At 51.2% G+C, this 21,523-nt stretch overlaps 1 protein-coding gene across 1 annotated transcript in view; it reads right to left on the bottom strand.

The window, feature by feature from the left end:
- Positions 1–18,094, bottom strand: part of SEMA7A (semaphorin 7A (JohnMiltonHagen blood group)) — an 80,872-nt gene extending 62,778 nt beyond the window's left edge. Inside the window, exon 1 of the mRNA XM_065412602.1 lies at positions 18,008–18,094. The gene's annotated coding sequence lies outside the window, so the exon portion shown is untranslated. The remainder of the gene's footprint in view (positions 1–18,007) is intronic.
- Between the last annotated feature and the right edge of the window lie 3,429 nt (positions 18,095–21,523).

The following is a 21,523-nucleotide window of genomic DNA, read 5'->3' on the forward strand; positions in this document are numbered from 1 at the left end:
ACACAGCCCTGCCTGACCCCAGATACTGATTTAAAAGGTGCCAACCTCCCATTCCCAAGATATCCATGGGCAGTGGTTCTGTGCAGCTTACTAATCAAGTCCAGAAGAGTGATTGGGACATGTACGCCCTTTAAGGCCGTCCATAAAGCGACTCAGTCAACTGAATCAAACACAGCCTTAAAATCAACTGACACCATGTGCAGGGGCTTCTTGAACTCGCAATGTATCTCCAACAACAAGCAGAGGGCCAAAATGCCGTCTAATATGGTCGTGTTCCTCATAAAATCTGACTGATGGGGGTGACGTTTCTGATGTAGCAGGGGCTCCAAATGCACCAGCAGAACATGCACAAACATCTTCCCTGCCATGGACAACTAGGTGATTGGCCTGTAGCTCTTACATTCACTGCGCGGTCCCTTGCCCTTATAAAGTGAGATCACAATACCATCCTTCCAGGCAGCTGGCAAGGTTCCAGTTCTCCCCATCAGGCGAAAGATGGCCAGATGTGTATCTGGAATATATAAATGGTTGGTCACCCATGCAGCATGTCTTCTTTATAACTGGAGCTGTGAAATATGAGGTGCGAAAGGCCTGTCCTCATGGAGGCTGGATCTAGCTCCAAAGTCTGAGACCTTATCTGTGAATTTCACCAAACCACTGGGAAATAAGCCAGGGTTTCAGTGAGTAATGAGATCCTGAGCCATGACCTAGCTCCCCCGTGGGAAATGATGTGCGGGCTCCTAATGGAACAAGTCACTTCCATGTCTTCCCCACAGAGGAAATAACAGCCTCTGTGGTCCCAGGAATTTATGTCACAGGTCAGGGTCACAGAGTTTATACCCGAGAGTTCAGAACAGTCCAGCCCAGCAATCCCTCCTCACAGCAATGCTCACTTTATGGGAGGTCAGCTAGTGTGTGTTGAGACAGGAATGTCTACTGGCCATTCCCGTAAGTGACACAGATACTGACACAAGGGGAATGTTCAGCACCAAGGGGCCTGGGATGGGGCTTAGTCCCCAACACCTGCAAGGTAAGGGATAAAACCCCAATTAGTCACATGCCACATAAGAACATAAGAACATAAGAAAGGCCGTACTGGGTCAGACCAAAGGTCCATCTAGCCCAGTATCTGTCTACCGACAGTGGCCAATGCCAGGTGCCCCAGAGGGAGTGAACCTAACAGGCAATGATCAAGTGATCTCTCTCCTGCCATCCATCTCCATCCTCTGACGAACAGAGGCTAGGGACACCATTCTTACCCATCCCGGTTAATAGCCATTTATGGACTTAGCCACCATGAATTTATCCAGTCCCCTTTTAAACATTGTTATAGTCCTAGCCTTCACAACCTCCTCAGGTAAGGAGTTCCACAAGTTGACTGTGCGCTGCGTGAAGAAGAACTTTCTTTTATTTGTTTTAAACCTGCTGCCTATTAATTTCATTTGGTGACCCCTAGTTCTTGTATTATGGGAATAAGTAAATAACTTTTCCTTATCCACTTTCTCAACATCACTCATGATTTTATATACCTCTATCATATCCCCCCTTAGTCTCCTCTTTTCCAAGCTGAAGAGTCCTAGCCTCTTTAATCTTTCCTCATATGGGACCCTCTCTAAACCCTTAATCATTTTAGTTGCTCTTTTCTGAACCTTTTCTAGTGCTAGAATATCTTTTTTGAGGTGAGGAGACCACATCTGTACACAGTATTCGAGATGTGGGCGTACCACGGATTTATATAAGGGCAATAATATATTCTCAGTCTTATTCTCTATCCCCTTTTTTATCTCACACCTGGGGGGTGGCTGATTAACTAATTGCCTCCTGGCCTTGTAAGTAGACTGAGGGAACTCAGGGATGGAGAGAAGACCCTAGAGAGAGGAGGTAGGGAGTTCCTGGCCTCACGTGGGCCTGGGGCAGGCAGACTAAGGAAGGCCACAGGGTCAGGTGGGCCCTGGAAAAGAGGGGGCAAGATCTAGGGAGAGACTGAAAAGAAAGTGGGAATCTCCCACAGAGGGAGACTCACAGTGAGCAGAGCAGGCTCCTGTGGGAGAGAGCCCAGAGATAGGGTTTGTAAGCAGAGAAGACTTCAGTAGCCCAAGGGGGCAGAAGAATTATGCAGTTTTGTTTGCACTTGTTCATGATACCCAGGAAGAGGTCTGAAATTAGGTGACTTGGCTGGAGGGCTGAGCCACAGAAGACTTGAGGCCAGAGGCAGGTGACCTGGAGGAGGCGCTAGAGCAGAATATAGCAGCAACACAGCCGGCACTGACAAAAGGAGGTGAACGAGCACTGTCAAAAGGCCACCTTAGTTATTCCAGCCTCCATCCAGCCTCCTTGTCTAGACAGCTAGGGGCAGATTCTGCTGTCATTTACACTAGCGTCAAGTACTCTACTGAAATAAATACGAGTTACTGTGGATTTACACCAGTGTAACTGAGATCAGAAGCTGGCCTGGACAAATAGGGCTGTATTTAAACTGGGACTTTAATCCAGATTTACAACAGTGGAGGGGAGACCAGAATCTGGTTGTTAATTCTCAATTTTTATATTACCAGATGGGCCCGGATACACCAAAGGTATTTAGGTGCCTAACGCCCATTGATTCACACAGGAGTTAGGTGCCTTAATACCTTTGAGGATCTGAGCCATGGAGCTTATATTAGGCTGTCTCGAGATGCAGATGATCTGTGCTTGGTGCAGGACCTGACTTCTGTGTGGGGGCAAGAAGCACAAGTGGTTGTTGGCCACCTTTCCACTATTGCCAGTAATTCTGGGACCAGTTCGGCCCCTAGCACAACTTAGAGCAGCCTCCTTATACATAACAGACAAGTGCTAATGTTGAGGAATCACTTTGCCCACCATTGAAATGCAGGCACCTTTGGAGTGAGATATGGCAGCTGACCAGTAGCACAGAAGTTTAGGCCAGGCCATGAACAGTACTGTAGCCAACTGAAATGGGAGGAATTTTAGGTAGGCAAAATCTAATCACACACACTGGTGTTTAGCCAAGATGGCAGAACTAACGTGTTCTGCAGGGTTATTAACATAAATTCCTCCCTAAAATAAATAAAACTCACAAGCAACCTAGGCGGGTGGGGGGTGGGGGGGGAGAATGTGTAAGCAATCTGGTTAAAGCAACCTGGGCTTTGTTTCTTTTGTTAGGCCAGGAGCGAGCTGGTTTTTCTAGTCAAACTGTTTTACATTTTGTCTAGGATCTTATTAGAAGCACTCCTTTTGTCTGTGGCTCAAGAAGTTAATAAAGGGCGTTCGTGGATAATTGCGGATGCTGCTTCTCTTTTCCCGTCTTCTGTTCCTCTCATGCACTGTCATGTCAATGATTGTTTATGGTCTCTTTGACTCCATGGGCGGAGGGTGATTTTTCGAATGTCTTAGTATTATTCATGTAGCTGGTATTGACCCTTCAAACACAGCCTGCCATCCGGATGAATGATCAAAAGTACTCTAGCTCAGACTGATTGATGGACGGATGACACCAGAAAACCAGACCAAGGACAGACAGATGGATGACAACAGAGAGATGATGGACGGCAGATGGATGGATTAATGACAGACAGATAAAGGTTTGATAGACAGGTGATGACAGATATGATAGACAACAGGAGACAGACGGATGAATGAGGAGTGGCAAACCAAGACACACACATGCTTAGGGTGACCAGATGTCCCGATTTTATAGGGACAGTCCCGATTTTTGGGTCTTTTTCTTATATAGGCTCCTATTACCCCCCCACCCTGTCCCGATTTTTCACATTTGCTGTCTGGTCACCCTACACATGCTAGACCAGCGTTTCTCAAATGCAGCCACCGTGGCCGCATGAGGCCACCAGGGGCTTTTCTTGCAGCCACAGCCTCCTGGGCTGTGATGGGGTGCAGGGCCGGCTCCAGCATTTCTGCCGCCCCAAGCAAAAAAAAAAAAAAAAGCCGCGATCGGCGGCGGCAGTTCAGCGGCAGGTCCTTCGCTCCTAGAGGGCGTGAGGGACCTGCCGCCCCCGAATTGCCGCAGGTGCCGCCCCTCTCCCTTGGCCGCCCCAAGCACCTGCTTGTTAAGCTGGTGCCTGGAGCTGGCCCTGATGCGGTGGAGGAGGGCAAAATAGTGCCCCGTCCCCCTCACTGTTGCTCCTGGATGCACTGCCTTGGTGTTGGTTGCTGGGGCCAGCAGCAGGGGTTGGGCCCTGCCCCGCTCTGGAGTCACCTGGGGCACAACGCTGTATGTAAGCGGGGGAATGGTCCCACTATTGTGGGGAACTTTCCTGGCTTATACACTACCCCGGTGAAATGGGCTAGCGAAAGGATCTGAGTCCTCGCTCCTACTTCCTTTACCCAGAGGCCTGCCTGACCTCGGGGGCTCCCCTTCCACTCTCCTGTGTGGCAGAGTCCTCGTAACCCCAACAAGGCTGGGCCCAGGAGTCCTGGGGGGCTTGTCGTGGTCACTTATGGCAGGGGCTAGGGTATCCCCACTCCGGGGTGCTCTCTCTGCACTGGATGCTTCCCTGACCCACTGATCATTACATACAGTTCAAAGCAAATACAATTTATAAAACAGCAATCAATTAAAAAAAAATAAGGAAAGAATGGGAAAGGTGAAAGGAAAACCCGTCACCCGGCTCTGTGGCACGGGGACATCACAACCAGCCCTGGCTGGAATGTCAGGGCAGTTCACAGCCTGTTCCTCACAAGTTCCAGGCCTCCTTCTCAGGCCCTGGCTGTGCTCCAGGGATGCTGCACTTGCTCTGGCGGTGGCCACAAGCTCTCAGGCTCTAGGTGGCAGGACCCTTCTTCCCAGCATCACCCCCATCCCATTGGGGTTACGATCCCCCTCCAAGTCTGGCCTGCAGGGCCTCTTGGCTGGGGGTGTCTCCCTGCGGTGGGCCCACTGCCCAAGGTGCCCCTCGTGCTTCCCTGCTGCTCACCGCACCCAGCTCCGGACTGCCCCAGCCCCAGCCCCAGCTCCAGCTCCAGCTCCAGCTCCACTCTGCCTCAGCACTGCTGCTTCTCTGCCTTCAGCCCCCTGGGCTGCTTCTCTGGCCCCTCTGGCTCTGGTTGCTGCAGCTCTGATCCCAGCACAGGTCTGCTCTGTGGCTGCTTCTGTGACTCTGCTCCCAGCACTGATCTGCTTCCTGGGTAGGGTGACCAGACGTCCCGATTTTATCGGGACTGTCCCAATATTTGCTTGTTTGTCCCACATCCCGACCGATATTCGGTCGGGACACGGGACAAACAAGCAATTTTGCCGTCCGCTCCCTCGCACAGGCAGAGCCCGGAGGGCCTCGCGTCCCCCCCGCCCCGACTCCACCCCCTCCTTCCCCCATTGGATCCCTCCCCAAATCCCCGCCCTGGCCCTGCCCCCAGCCCCGCCCCCTCACTGCCCCATTGGATCCCTCCCCAAATCCCCGCCTCTTCCCCAAGCACGCCATTCCTCCTCCCTCCCAGGCTTGCGCCGATCAGCTGTATGGCAGCGCAAGCGCTGGAAGGAGGCCCGGGGGACGCAGGGGAGCGCGGGGTGAGTGAGTCCGGCCTGGCCCCGAGGGCAGGCAGGAGGGCGGGGCAGTACCTGCAGGGGCAGCCCTGGGTCCGGCCTGGGGAACCGGCTCCCTGTACGCACCCATGGGTGGGGGTGGGGGGGCAGCAGCTGCCTGCGCAGGGACTCCAACGGGGCTTCACCTCCTGCCATGTGGAGGCAGCGGCAGCCCCGTTCGTTCCCCTGTGGGACCCGAGCGGGACGGGGGGGCTGGGGCCTGCTGCCCCAACTCCGGGGCCACCTGTGGTGCTCTGCGGGACAGCTGGGCGCGGGCCGAGCCCAGGCACACTCGGGGTGATGGGATTGCGCCGCACTGCAGGGCGGGCTGTAGGGAAACCCCGCCCCAGGGCGGAGGCAGCAGCAGCCCCGTTCGTTCCCCTGCGGGACCTGAGCGGGACTCGGGGGCTGGGGCCTGCTGCCCCCACTCCGGGGCCGCCCGAGGGATTGCACCAGTTGGGCACCTTCCCCTACGGGGGGAGGTGGAGACGAGGCGAGCTGGGGCGGGGCGGGGGCGCTCCGGCTGCTTTTTTATTTTTTTTTCTTCCTCCGGCCCGCCTGATATTTCAGTTTTGTCATCTGGTCACCCTATTCCTGGGTTGCTTTTCTGGCCCCTCTGGGTCTGGCACGGCTCTGCTCCCCAGCTCAGCTAAGGCCCCTGCTTTCTTCTTAGCTCGGCCCCACTCTCTCTGACCCAGGCAATTCCAGCTCACACGGAGGACAGGACCCCCCCGGTCTGCTGACTCCCTGATTAGCCTGCCCGCCCTGTCAGTCAGGCTGTCCTGGAGCATTGGCCTCTCCCCACTGTTCCTGGAGACTGTCAGTCTCAGGGTCCTGATTTCCCATTGACCCATCCCCTTTCTTTTGGTACTGGGAGCTAGCCAACCAAAAAACCCAACTGAGTTTTAGTAAGGGGACAACAGTCCCCTTACATGTAGGAGCAGGCAGCCAGTGAGTCCCCCCCCCCCTTCTCAGGGGTGGCAGGGTAGCAGGCTCTGGACATGGGCCTTTGGGCTCCACCCCTGGGCTCTGGCTGAACGATGACAGGCCCCAGGCTACAGCCACATGGCTTCAGGCTCCGTCCCTGGGCCCCATCCTCCAGCCACGAGGCTTCAGGCTCTGGCAGCAGGGCTTCAGGCTCCAGCCTCCCGCTACCTCCTCCAGCCCCTAAACCCCATCTCCCCTGGCCCTCACTGTCTCCCCTGACCCTCCATCCAGGGCTTAATTTAGCCCCAGGCTTGCTAGTGCTGAGTAAGTCTGCTGTGAAAAGGGATACTTGTATATTTGTTAATATCACTTTTCACAACAGACTTACTAGCTAGCAATAAATAAATTTCAGTGATGTGGATGTGTATATGTATATGTGCATATTTATTTGGTTTTCCTAAAGCTAATTAAGTATTTTAGGAAAAAGTGTGAGAGCAGCCACCAGCAAGAGTTGGTGGCTGCATTCTGAGGCCACCAAAAATTTTGTCCTGAGAACCCCTGTGCTAGACTCCAAGGCGTTAATACACCTATTAGATATTGAGGCTCCTATATCATTAAAAAACACGTAGCCAGAACAGCACACAAAAAGACAATATCCGGAGTAAATCTCAAGGAAGCCACAATCAAACACATACCTCCCTCCTTGATTCAGACCCTAATTAGACACAACACAATTAAAATGGGAGCAAACAAACAAACAGCTTGGGCGTAGTCTGGCATCGTGTTCGGCAATCTTCCTCTGACTAATGCCAAGGGCATGCCAGAGATGGAAACGGCCTTGTCTTCTGACGGAGGAATTGCAGCCTAGCAACTAGAGCACAGGACTGTGAAGATGTCAGCTCTGTCTCCTACTCTGACCCCTGCCATGGGCCCAAGGGACCGTAACCTCCCTCTGCCTCAGTTTCCCAAACTAGACATAAGAATGGCCATCCTGGGTCAGACCAACGGTTCATCTAGTCCAGGATCCTGTCTTCCAACAGTGGCCAATGCCAGATGCTTCAAAGGGATAAGCAGCAGATAACAGAACTTGCTTCTCTCTCTAGGCTCTTATATGGCCCTAACTATTGTAACATCTGAGCACCTTGTAGTTGTTAATGGATTTTATCCTCCCAACACCCCCATAAAATAAAGAAGCATAATCCATATTTTATAGATGGGGAGGCCCACAGAGATTAAAGGGTCTCAATTAGGAACTGAACCCAGGACTCCTGAGTCCTAATCTCAGTATACTAGCCACTAGACCAGGGGTTGGCAACGTTCGGCATGCGGCTCGCCAGGGTAAGCTCGCTCGCCCGCGCCGCTTCTCGCCGCCCCCATTGGCCTGGGACGGCGAACCGCGGCCAGTGGGGGCCGCGATCAGCCGAACCTGCCACGTCAGCAGGTAAATAAAACTGGCCCGGCCCACCAGGGTGCTTACCCTGGCGAGCCGTGTGCCGAACGTTGCCGACCCCTGCACTAGACCATCCGTCTAGCTACCTAACAGGGACTGGGTGAAGCTTAATATTTATAAAGTGCTCAGCGCTGCTCAGCTGGGCAAGTAAAGTATCATTCGTTATGCTGTGGGACAATGAGCCCACAGTGGTAGGCACAGCATAAGACCCTAGAATTTCAGCGGCAGTGATGGGAGACAGAGCAGGTGACCCGTTGATGGAACCTTGCAGCGCCCTTGCTGAGATGATTGTTAGCCAGGTTTAATAGAATCATCACTGTTTAAGGCCAGAAGGGGCCATTAGATTGTTTCGTCTGCGCGCCTGCATAACACAGGCCAGAGAACTCCCTCCAAGCTACGCCTGCAGTGAGCCCCATCATTTGTGTTTGACTAAAGTGTCTCTTCCAGAAAGGCTTCCAGTCTTGATCCGAAGACCTGAAGAGATGGAGAATCCATCGTTCTTTGGTAGTTTGTTCCAATGGTCTATGACTAGGTCTCCTAGGTGCTCCAGGAATACAACCAATAATAATCACCACCACTATTAAATATGTATGTCTTACTAGTAATTTGAATGTGGAATGTGTCTGGCTTTAACGTCAAGTCCTGGGTTCTGTTTTGCCTTTCTCCATAAATTAAAGAGCCCTTTAGGACCTGGTATTTTCTCCTGCTGAAAAGGTCCTTGTACATCATGATCAAGTCACCTCTTGATCTTCATTTTGAAAAGCTAAATAGATTGAGCTCCATAAGTCTCTCCTTGCAAGACATTTTCTCCAGTCCTCATATCATGTCTGTTGCTCTCTGCTGCACCCTGGCCTATAATTTAACATCCTTTTAAAAATGTGGACACCAGAACAGCATTCAGTGTTGGTCTCACCAATGCCATAGACAGAGGTAAAATCACCTTTCTTCTCTCAGGTATACATCCCAGGATCACCTTAGCCTTTTGTGTCACAGCATCGCACTGGAGACTCATGTTGAGCTATTTGTTCACGCTGACCCCTCAATCCTTCTCAGAGAGACTGCTTTCCAGGATACAGTCCTCTCTACTGTACATATGACTTATGTTATTTGTTCCTAGACATACAATCTTGCCTTTGGCTGTATTAAAATGCATCTTATTTGAATGTGCCCAGTTTACCAAGCGATCCAGTGACTGCCCTGTCCTCATCACTATTTACCATTCCGTCCACCTTTGGGCAGGGCCGGCTCTAGGCACCAGCAAAACAAGCTGGTGCTTGGGGCGGCACATTTTTAGGGGCGGCATGGCCGGCGCCAGAATGCCGCCCCTAAAAATGTGCCCCGGCCGCCCTAGCTCACCTCCGGTGCCGCTCGCGTGCCGCTGCTCCCCCTCCCTCCCAGGCTCTCAAGCCTGGGAGGGAGGGGGAGCAGCGGCGCGCGAATCAGCTGTTTCGCGCGCCGCAGCCGCTCGGGGTCTCCCCCTCCCTCCCAGGCTCTCAAACCTGGGAGGGAGAGATCCCGAGCGGCCGCGGCGCGTGAAACAGCTGTTTCGCGCGCCGCTGCTCCCCCTCCCTCAGAGCCTGGGAGGGAGGGGGAGAAGCGGCGCCCGCGCCGCGGCCACTCGGAGTCTCCCCCTCCCTCCCAGGCTCTCAAACCTGGGAGGGAGGGGGAGACTCCGAGTGGCCGCGGCGCGGGAGCCGCTTCTCCCCCTCCCTCCCTCCCTCCCTCCTAGGCTTGAGAGCCTGGGGGGAGGAGGCAGGGAAGGGGCGGAGTTGAGGCGAGGCCAGGGGGGGGTAATTAAAAAACGGGGGGGGGGTGGGCGGCCAAAATTGTTTTTGCTTTGGGCGGCAAAAATCCTAGAGTCGGCCCTGCCTTTGGGTCATTCGCACATTTTACCAGCAGTGATTTTATATTTACTTCCAGATCACTGATAAAAATATTGACTAGTGTCAAACCTAAAACCAATCCCTGCACAACCCTACTAGAAACACCCCTATTTGAGGATGATTTCCCATTGAGATCCATCAGTTAGCCTGTTTTTAGTCCATTTAATGTGTACTTTATTGATGTTCAGAGATTTCAAGGCCAGAAGGGACCACTGTGATCATCTAGTCTGACCTCCTGTATAGCACAGGCCAGAGACCTGCCCCATCATAGCTCCTAGAGCAGAGTGGGTATTTTAATAAACAATCTTGATATTAAAAAAAGTCAGTGATGGAGAATCCACCACAACCTTGACCAAATTCTTCCAATGGTTAATGACTCTCACTGTTAAAAAATTACACCCTATTTCTAGTCTGAATTTGTCTAGCTTCAACTTCCGGCTACTGGATTGTATTAGACCTTTCTGTGCTAGACTGAAAAGCCCATTAATAAATGTTTGTTTCCCATGTAGGTACTTCTAGACTGTATTCAAGTCATCCCTTCTGGAATCCTGGGTCCAGTTCTGGTGTCCGCAATTCAAGAAGGATGTTGATAAAATGGGGAAGGTTCAGAGAAGAGCCACGAGAATGATTAAAGGATTGGAAAACCTGTGTGATAATGATAGACTCTAAGAGGTCAATCTATTTAGCGTAACAAAGAGAAGGTTAAGGGGTGACTTGATCACAGTCTATAAGTACCTACATGGGGAACAAATGTTTAATAATAGGCTCTTCAATCTAGTAGAGAAAGGTATAACACCATCCAGTAGCTGGAAGATGTACAGAGCTAGTTTTTTAATCACTGTCATGCAGTGCTAAATCAAAGCCTTACAAAAGTATATTACATCTATGCAGGTCCTGTATGTCACAGTTGTAGGAATAGCTGCATTTCTGTCCCCCTTCCTGGTCTCTCTGAGAGCAGCCTCGTGTCTGTCACAGGCCATGCCTTTAGCTCTTCTGGGGTGGAATTACACAGTTCTCCTACAGTTAGGCCAGGTCCTGGGATACAGAACCCTGCGTATCCACTGTGCTTATCCTACAGGTCTGTCTAGGTTCAACACCTGTAGTTCTTCCCTTCAGGAGCCTATGACCAGTGGTGCATGTAGTGACCAGACTGCCTTCTTAAACCAAAATATTATTTATTGTAACAACAGGAACAAAGTATTTCCAGACTGACTGTAAAACAACAGTCTGTCTGGAATCAGGGTCTACAGCTGAACCTGGAACCAGCTAGTGAACTACAGCTGGACACCCTGATTGGCATCACCAGCCTACTCTTACGCCCAGCAGCAGCAACACACAAGCAGCTTCTCAAAGTTTACAGCCACAAGTGTGATAACTCCTGTGCCTCCCTTGTTCCCAGTCCTGCCCTAGACCTGCTCCGTTCCTGACTCTGGCCACTAGGCATAGCCACCCACACTGACACAGACTGCTCATGTCTATTTTACCTAGAGTCTTGCCATCCCCTGATGGTAACCTAGGCAGGCCTAACTTCTTCAGACCCCCAGCAGGGGCCAGTATGCAGTCTGATTCCCCTGAACAACTGCCTGAACAGCCCTCTGCCCCACCCCAAGAGAGTCTCTTTTCAAACTACTACAGTCCTTCTGATCTTCTAGTTCCCTACCTTTGGCCCTGCTTGTCCAAAGCCAGTTGGCTGGAGCCAGGAGGTAGAATCTTCAAACTTACTATGTTTGGGCATTGTTTCTTAACAACCCCTTAGTATTTACCCAGGGGTGGCTCAGCTTGATCAGTTCTTCTCTTTGTGCTTGTTTTTCCTTACAACCCCCTTGTTAAGCTAAACTAACATAGCCACATACTAACCATTCCCCAAACCAGGTCAGCACACAGTATTCATCGATTATTACAGGGTGGTTTCATTATCTGTCACATCTTTATCATCCGAACTTGAAATCTCAAAGAATGAAATCAGGTTGGTTTGACAAGGCCTATTTTCCATAAACCCACATTGTTTTTATTATTGAGTTTCCTCCATACCTTGAAATCCACACCTCTCATTTCACACACCCAGAACAGGCAAGGCCTGTGCTGTCAACCTAAAATAGCTTCTGTTTGTGCGTGACTTGGTCACAGAAGTGCAATAATTCCCTCCAACCCCAATGGAAGAGGTTTCCCCACCTCAGGGGAAGGGGCGGAGTCCTACACCTAGGTGGTCCTATTTATAGGGCCTAGAGCATTTGGGCAGGAATGCCATATTACTGACCTTGCTGTAGGATCACACTCCGATCTTTAGACTATCCCAGGAAAAACTCCTGAGTGACCCTCCTTGGCCTCGTTCAGCCAAACCCTCTTCTAAAGAAATCTCTGTGGCCCAGAATTGCTTCACTCCCGGGACAAAGCTGAGCCCACAATTCAGCATCAGGATCAACCATGAGGTCACTGAGTGCTTTCATAGGAAAGTGAGTCAGATACCAACCTGGTAGTCAGGGCTCCTGATTCTACAGCCTCTTTGCCCAGGCCCTGCAGCTCTCACTACCTTATTCACACACCCGGGCAAGGGGGCTTGCACTAATACACTGTGTTTCAGGCTTTCCCAGCTGTAAATCACCAAGCAGCATATAAAATTGGCCACTATTAGCCCAGTGCTACTGGCCACTTCTCAGAACCCTCTGGACAGACTCAGACCTTGCCTACACTTGCAGCAGCATGTAAGGTACACGTAGCTATACGCCCCAGTGAAAGGCAGGCTGTGTCCACACTCACAGTGGCATGTAGCTACATGTGGCAGTGAAAGGCTCCGGCAGGGGGGAAGCAGAAGGGAAAGGCTCTGGCAATTCCCCACTACCAGAGCCTTTCCCTGCTGGAGTCTTTCACTGTGTCGGGGAAAGGCTCTGCCAGGGGGGGAAGGCAGGGGGACACTACACTTCTAAAAATAGCAGTGTAGACATCAGAGACACGGCTTGGGCATTGCTGTGACAATTGGGTGTACAAATTTACCCTAATTGTGAGTTTAACTGTAAAAAGTGAGTGTAGATTCATAAAAGGTCGCAATAATCTACACTAACAAATGTGGATGGAAACAGGTGCAAGAAAACCAGACAGAAACTGGATTAGTCTAAACCAAAGAGGCCATGTTGATATAATCCAAGGACTGTTCAAGTTATGCTTGTTAAAAACAGATGATGTGGAGCTAGAATTAACTAAAATTGGTGTGTCAGATATTAGGCCTAATTGCTGGACAAAACAATGAGGAGATGGGCTCTTCCACCCATTGCTCCCTTTTTGGGCTCTTCCACCCATTGCTCCCTTTTAAAAGAAAGATTGTGTGGGGTGCCTACGAAAGAACAAGACAAAGAGCGGGGAAGAACAGACAGAGGCTACTGGAGTGAGCTCCACCATCATGGCTGCCATCCTCACCATCTCCGGGGACCCCAGGCAGGGGTGCTGGAATGGGGGGGCCAGAGGGCCACAGGCCCCCCCTTTTTACCAGCCATAAGGGCAAGCAACAGGGGGCGAAGAGGACAGAGAGGAGTGACGGGGGGCAAGGCCTCATGGGGAAGCAGCAGTGTGCCCCCCCCAACACTTTTAGGGACTTTCTGCTGCTCCTGAACCCAGGCCTTCATCATCCTGACCCTGAGAGATGTCCTGACCAGAACGGGCCAGAGAGAAGCAGCCAGATGACATCACCACCCCTACCCAGGGCCGGTGCAAGGAAGTTTCGCGCCCTAGGCAAAACTTCCACCTTGCGCCCCCTTCCCCCCCCCCAGCCCTGCGGCAGCTCCCCGCCCCCCCCCCCCCGCCCTGAGGGGCCCCCCCCGCAGCAGCTCCCCCCCTCTGCCCTGAGGCGCCCCCCCGTGGCAGCTCCCCACCCCAGCTCACCTCTGCTCCGCCTCCTCCCCAAGCACGCCGCCCCCGCTCTAATTCTCCTCCCCTCCCAGGCTTGTTGCGCCAAACAGCTGATTGGCGCCGCAAGCCTGGGAGGCAGGAGAAGTGGAGCAGTGACGGCGTGCTCGGGGAGGAGGCGTAGCAGAGGTGAGCTGGGGTGGGGAGCCCTGCGGCAGCTCCCCCCCCCGCCCTGAGGCACCCCCGCGGCAGCTCCCCACCCCCCCGGCCCGGGGAGCCGTGCGGCACCTCCCCACCCCAGCTCACCTCTGCTCCACCTCCTCCCCGAGCACGCCGCCCCCGCTCTAATTCTCCTCCCAGGCTTGCGGCGCCAAACAGCTGATTGGCACTGCAAGCCTGGGAGCTGGGAGAAGTGGAGCGGCGACCGCGCGCTCGGGGAGGAACGCTGTAAAAAAAATTGAGGGCACCGCTTTTTGGCGCCCCCAAATCTTGGCGCCCTAGGCAACTGCCTAGTTCGCCTTAATGGTAGCACCGGCCCTGCCCCTACCATTTCCACCTGAATCCCCAGCACCACCTGGGATGAAACAGGATCGGACCTTAACAACAGCGCCAGCTCAGCTCACCTAACTTCTTGTCTTTTCTCCAAAAAGGACAGTTATTACCATCTTTGATACCATCTAAGAAACTGTCACACAAGGGGTTTTTCCTTTTAAACCCCGCTCCAGCTAACGGGAAAGGGAACAAGGGATGATGTTGAAATGAAAGCCTTATTTAATACTTTACATTGCAAAGGCTGTAACCGTTTCCCCACCTTTACTGTATCTTTAGTAAGAGGTTAAAAGATGTTGAATGGTGTGCTTGCCATGGCACTAAGCAGGCATGGTCTCTGAATACCAAACCACAGACCTTGTTTAATGTTGCTCAGTGACCGGGTTGTGTGAACGCCTTTAGCCCCTATATTCCATCTAAATTAATACAACAGAGTGTGGAGAGCCATGTAGGGTATATACCCTAGGGTTCAGGCTTGTAGGGCACTCTACTCATGTAAGCCATGCCTCACCATCTACATTACTATTTATACCACTGCTAGCTGGACATCCAGTGTCTGTACTGTACACACCCCCATAAGCGTAGACCTACTCTCAGGCTCAGCCTCCCCAGCTTTCCCAGGTGTAAGACAGACATGGCCAACTCCCTGCTGCCTCTTCTTCACTGCATCAGGCACTGTCATATTATGTGTTTGAGCAGCACCCAGCACATCACTGGGACACGATCCTGACTAGTGTCTGGGGGTTCTGCTACTGAGATCTGACTAACACTCCATAGGGCTCATCTACATGGGGAAATTGACCGGAATAGCTTTTGTGGAATAAGCTATTTCACAATAACTAATCCAGAATAGCCCCCATGTGGCCACTATATTCCAGAATAAAAGTGACTTTATTCTGGAATAATTCATACCGTTCCAAAATGGAGTAATTATTCTGGAATCAAAGTGCTTGAGCGTTCACATGGGAAGCTATTCCATACTAGCTATGCTGATCAGGTACCCTGTGTTGATAACCCCATTGTGGCAGGGCGAGTGCCCCACCCCCATGTGAGAGGGGGCTAGGGTAGGCCAGAGTGGCTGCGCAGGCTGGCAGCCAATCAGGAAAGGGCTTACTGAGAGCCAATCAGGGCTAGGCTAGGCCCTATATAAAGGCTGCCCAGAAGAGCAGCAAGCAGTCTGTCTCCAGAGCAGGAGACCAGCACCTCGGACAGAGCAGTGCTGGGCAGGCTCAGGGGGAACATAGTAGGGCTCCGGCCCAAAACCTGCCAGACTGCAGGCCCTGAGAGAAAGGGCCTAGAGGGTGCGAGGGGCCAGAGGGGAAGTGGCCCAGGGACAGTTGGACAAGGGGAGAGAAGGAGGGCAGGGAGGCTGCCACTAGAGGGTCCCTGGGTCGGGACCCAGAGTAGTGGGCGGGCCTGGGTCCCCCCCTTCCCCCTTGTACTGCTGCTGGCCGTGCAGTAGGGTGGCTGAGACAAACTGCAACCAGCCCTTGAGACAAGGGGCTAGACTTTGGAGGTTGAGGCCAGTGCAAGGACTGCTGAACACACTCCCCCCCCCCCCCCCCGGAAGGGGGTGAGGATGGACTAGGGGGCACTGCCGGAGTGGCCTCAAGAGGACGCTGCTGAGTGGGGAGTGATGCGGGCTCGGACGCCAACCGAGCGCGAGACGACGGATGGGACACCACCAGGAGGGGCGCTCCACTGGACAGAGCTAATTCCCAGAGACAACCAGCAGGAGGCGCCAGGTGGTGAGTCCCAACCTTATCACACCCATATTTACCAAGTTCCACACAGCTTGATGAGTGATGTTTTATGCAAATTACTTAGTGATCTATTTTGCATATAGTCATGAACTTCAGCTTTTATAAACTTGGGTAGATTCAATACATTCAGGAACACCGGAACTAAGATTACCCATGTGTCCTAAATTCAGCCCCTTTGTCCATATGCATAAAGTCCCAGATCCTCTCAGATAATGAGAGGTCTAACTCCCATTGAAATCAAGGGGAGTTGGGAGCCTAAATACCTTTGAGAATCTGGGCCTAAGAGACCAGGATGACACCTGTGTGGGGGGTAGATTATGCACACCAGCCAGCTGGAGGATTCTTACCCATTCAGAGACAGAATGCTGGATTAGAATGGAGCAGGGGTGTCATCCAGTGTGGCCTGGTGATTCCTACTTCCTAGGATACAGTCTTTAATGTACTTTCTTCCTCCCCCCCACCATCAACAGGATATAAACCCATGATCTTCAGATACACTGGAAGAGCTCAAATTACAGTGGTTTGAAGAGGAACTAGTATTAGAGCTGTTTCTTAGCGTGGCCCAGTCTGTAACTTGGCCCACAACACACCCTTTGCCAGTGGGTCACACAACTCTTGGTGAGACAGCAGTGGCATATTGAGAATCAGGATATGTGGGTTCTATTGCTGATTCTGTGAGCAAAGTATGGTCTAGGGGTTAGTGACAGCATAGCAAGTACATAATTTGGCATATTCAGCAAGGCAGAGTGGCAAAGCAGCTGAGGCAAGGGTCTGGTCTGCCAGTTTAGAGATCTGAGTTCTTCTGCCAGAAGTGACCGTGAGCAGCCTCTCTGTTAGATCAGCTGTCAGATGGGCGAATGATAGCTCTCTGCTCCCAAAGTTGCAGGATTGTTTTGTGGTTAATAAAAAAGGTGGTGGCGAGCCCAGAAGTATTCACACCAGTGAGTGGAAAAGCTGGGATTAGAAGTCATGTGCTCTTGGCTGGTAGCTCTGCCCACAAGACCCACACATTGCTACTGGAAGCATTCTCATGCTCTCAGCTATGGACAGGCACAGCAGAGTTGTCAAAGCCATGATGCTTGGCACGGCTGTTAACACACCCATTTCCTCGGAAGGACCATTAAAGTGCTGATGTGATGATAATAATGAAAGGCTCTGCATGCACACACCCAAACCCACAGTGAATTAGCACATACTGGAGGCCCATGTGTGAGCAGCAATCCCACACCACGGGTCACTGTGTCATTGCTGGACACTCGCTGTGCAGCCAGCCCAGCACACTTGCTCCCCTCTCATACTCCCAGAGACGCAGAGAGACATGTACTCCTTAGCATCGGCCCCTCCGGGGGGCTGTTCTTCCATGCTGGTCGAGACACCCAGGGACTCTGCAGTGAGGCCAGGCAGCAAACAGAGCATTCAAACCATCACCACCCCATTCCTGCCCTGTTAGATCATTAATAAATAGTAAGTGCTAATAATAGACTTAATAGCTAATTGTAACAAATAAATAGCTAATAATAGTCAATAGAAACCAGCCAAATATAATAAACAGTTAATAACTGGCCATAACAATAACAAGTTAATAATAATAAGTAGTCTTCCCTGCCAGTTTGGGACTCCAGAGCCCTGCCTTGTTGAGCCAGACACACTAACCTGCTGCAACACAGACCCAGGTCTGGTCCATGCCCCCAAAGCTGCAGACTTTAACCAAAAACAGCTCAGCAGGTTACCTCTCCAGCACCCAGACATCCAGTTCCCAATGGGATCCAAAAGCAGAATAAATCAGTTTTACTCTGTATAAAGCTTATACAGGGTAAACTCCTAAATTGTTCGCTCTCCATGACACTGATAGAGAGATGTGCACAACTATTTGCTCCTCCAGGTATTAATCACTTACTCTGGGTTTATTAATAAACAGAAGTGATTTTATTAAGTATAAAAAGTAGGATTTAAGTGGTTCAAGTAATAACACAGAACAAAGTAAGTCACCAAGCAAAATAAAGCAAAAACACGCAAGTCTAAACCTAATACATTAAGAAACTGAATACAGGTAATATCTCACCCTCAGAGATGTTCCAGTAAGCTTCTTTCACAGACTAGACTCCTTCCTAGTCTGGGCCCAATCCTTTCCCCCGGTACAGTCCTTGTTAGTTCGAGCAGACATCTCAGATGGTAAGCAGGGGCTTTCTCATGACTGGCCACCTCCTTTGTCCTGCTCCACCCCCTTTTATAGCTTTGGCACAAGGCGGTAATCTTTTGTCTCTCTGGGTCCCCACCCCTCCTTCTAAATGGAAAAGTACTGGATTTAAGATGGATTCCAGTATCATGTGACATGGTCACATGTCCTGTGAGACCCCAGCCTCCATTTTTCCTGGGCTGGCCCACAGGTACACAGGAAGGTTTGCAAGTAAACAGAGCCATTTACAGTTCACTGATTCTGAAGCACACTTAATGGCTTCCACTTAATATGTTTACATCAGTAATACAAGTTTATATCTTAATCTTCTAACTCCAGATATAGAAATAATACATGCAAACAAATAGGATGAACACACTCAGTAGATTATAAGCTTTGTAATGATACCTTACAAGAGACCTTTTGCATAAAGCATATTCCAGTTACATCATATTCACATTCATAAGCATATTTTCATAAAGCATATGGAGTGCAATGTCACACCCTCCTCCTGAACTTACAGCCAGAGACTTGTACACTGTCCATGGTGGAGGCAGTACATGTAAAATCCCTGTTCATCTTTGGTCACACCCCCTCCCACAGGGACCTGCCTTCAGGCCCGGGGCTACCAGAACTGGCCTCGACCATCCCTGCCCCCGACGGCCCATTTTCCACTGCTACAGAGGAATTAGAGACACTCTCCTATTTCCCTAGCAGCACATGTAACTTCACCCTCCCCTCTGGGGCTTTCATCACAAGATTCCTTCTTGCTGCTAACAAACCCTGGGACAGATTCTGCCACATCAAAAAAATCATTCCCAAGTAGAAACGGTGCAAAATGGTGTGCCACAGCTGCAACAGTTAGTTCATGCTTCTGGGCCTCAATTTCTTTGTCTTTTAAGTCCAGGGTTTGCTGGTGGGCAGCCTTTTCTTTTTCCAGGGCAGCTTTTTGGGCTTCAATTTGAGCCTGTTTCTGGGCCTCAGGTTCTTTGTCTTTTAACTCCATGGCTCTTTCGTGAGCAGCTTTCTCCCTGGCAATTTGCGCATCAGTTTCCATTTGTCTTAATTGCATCTGCCTTTTGCGTTCATTTTCCTTCTCTGCAACCTGTGCAGTTCTAGCTTCTTCTGAGCTTTACTCTCACTCATTTTGCTAATTTTCTGCCTATATTTCCCTTACCCGAACTAAGCGAACAGAAAATAACAAACCCCTAACTCCTTCGTTTGTTCTCCAGCCACCACACTTAAAACTCACTTCAAATCACTACCAGTGTCTCAAAACAATCAGCTGTGCATATATCCTGTTCAACTATGCCACTGGGATGGGTTCGATCACAGAGACCCCCTTGGGACTGTCACCTGATGTGCTGAAATTACCTCTGAGCCCGTCTTCCCTGCCAGCTTGGGAGTCCAGAACCCTGCCTTGCTGAGCCAGACACACTAACCTGCTGCAACACAGACTCGGGGTCTGGGCCATGCCCTCAAAGCTGCAGACTTTAACCAAAAACAGCTCAGCAGCTCTCCAGCACCAAGACATCCAGTTCCCAATGGGATCCAAACCCCAAATAACTCCGTTTTACTCTGTATAAAGCTTATACAGGGTAAACTCATAAATTGTCCGCCCTCCATAACACTGATAGAGAGAGATGCAGAGCTGTTTGCTCCCCCCAGGTATTAATCACTTAATCTGGGTTAATTAATAAACAGAAGTGATTTTATTAAGTATAAAAAGTAGGATTTAAGTGGTTTCAAGTAATAACAGACAGAACAAAGTAAGTCACCAAGCAAAATAAAGCAAAAATACACAAGTCTAAGCCTAATTCATTAAGAAACTGATTACAGGTAATATCTCACACTCAGAGATGTTCCAATAAAAAAAGTACATCATATTCACATTCATAAGCATATTTTCATAAAACATATGGAGTGCAACATCACACAGTCAACAATAGTTAACAACCAACAACGTATAGTGCTAAAGCCAGGCAGCCACTCAACCCCCTGTACCAATCCTGCAGGGAGCTGACTCTGGGCCCGGTGCTGGCTGCAGGGGGTTCCTACCTCCAGCTCAGTCTCTGGCAGGGCTAGGGAGGGAAAAAGGCAGATCCTGACTCAGCCACTCTGGGGCTGCCGTCTCCCCCATTGCTGCGGCTTCAGGGGGTCAGACACTGACACACTAGGTTTAAAGGGGCAGGGGAACCTCTCCCCGCAGTAACAGGCCCCTCTGTACTTGCACTGTGGCCAAGGGGATCAGGCATCAGTCGACTCCCATAGGGATCTCCAGCTGCATCATGAGCTCCCCTCACCCTGGCATAGGGGGCTCGGCTGGGGGCAGGATCCCAGCCCAAGGGGCCCTTGATCCAGCCAGCGATGGCTGATTCTGTGCTCCTGCCCCAGGCTGGAAACCCATTGCTCAGAGCAGCACTCGCCTCCGCCCGCTGTCTCCACCCCCAGTGGTTTCCAGCCAAGCCCATTGCTCTCCTCGTGGTCCCCTTATACGCAGCCCCACTCAGCTCAGAGAAGCTGGGAGATGCAGACATGGGCTGGTCCCCCTTCCCCGCTCCCCTCCCGATGGCTCTGCAGTGAGGAAGGGAGGTCCCTTGCTTTATTCCTCCTCTCCTGACATTTTAAGGGAGGAGACACCTTAAATGGCCCTTTCCCATTCTGGCTCTTTGGCTTGCTACTGGACTGCCTGCCCTACCCCTGATCTGGGCATCACAGGGTCACAGCTGGCTCTTTGGAGGCAGCCAATCCCCCCCATGATCCCCAGGGACTGGACCCATCCCCCATCCTACTTTTCCAGTGGGGTTCAGTGTGGCAGGCCAGCCACCCCAAGCCCTCAGCACCCCGGGCATGGATCCCCTGTCCCCATCCCATTGTGCAGCAGTGGGACCAGGACCAGCCCCCTCTCAACCTGCCTTTGGGGCTAGGGCACCCCAGAAGCCCCGTGCTAATGGCCTGTGCTGGGCTCTTAGAAAGTGTTATGCTTATAGAAACTCACGGAATCTTTTTCAGGGGACAAGGCAATACGCCGCGTTTATTCAAAATGTCAATAGATATTAAAATCAGCATATGCTCACATTCTTACACACACACGGTTCTGCAGCTGGTGTTATAGTTACAATCCTTATCATTGCTCGAGTCAGTCTAGTGGCCAGCTAGACGGAGCACGAGTGGGAGCTGGGCCTCTGTCGGCCGCGTGTACAGATGCTCCATTGTTTTTGCAGAATGAACCCAACGCCTCCTGGCTCTCACCCCTCTTTTATAGGAGTTGATTCTTATGTTAGTCTATGGATCCTGCTGTGTCATGCTATAATCATTTATCATCAAAACTGGTTGTTTTCAGTTCATTCTCCATCTCCTTATCTTGTGCTTTGTTCTTGATTTAGGGCGGATGCCTTTGTA

The sequence above is a fragment of the Emys orbicularis genome, chromosome 10, assembly GCF_028017835.1.
Source record: "Emys orbicularis isolate rEmyOrb1 chromosome 10, rEmyOrb1.hap1, whole genome shotgun sequence".
Lineage (NCBI taxonomy): Eukaryota > Metazoa > Chordata > Testudines > Emydidae > Emys > Emys orbicularis.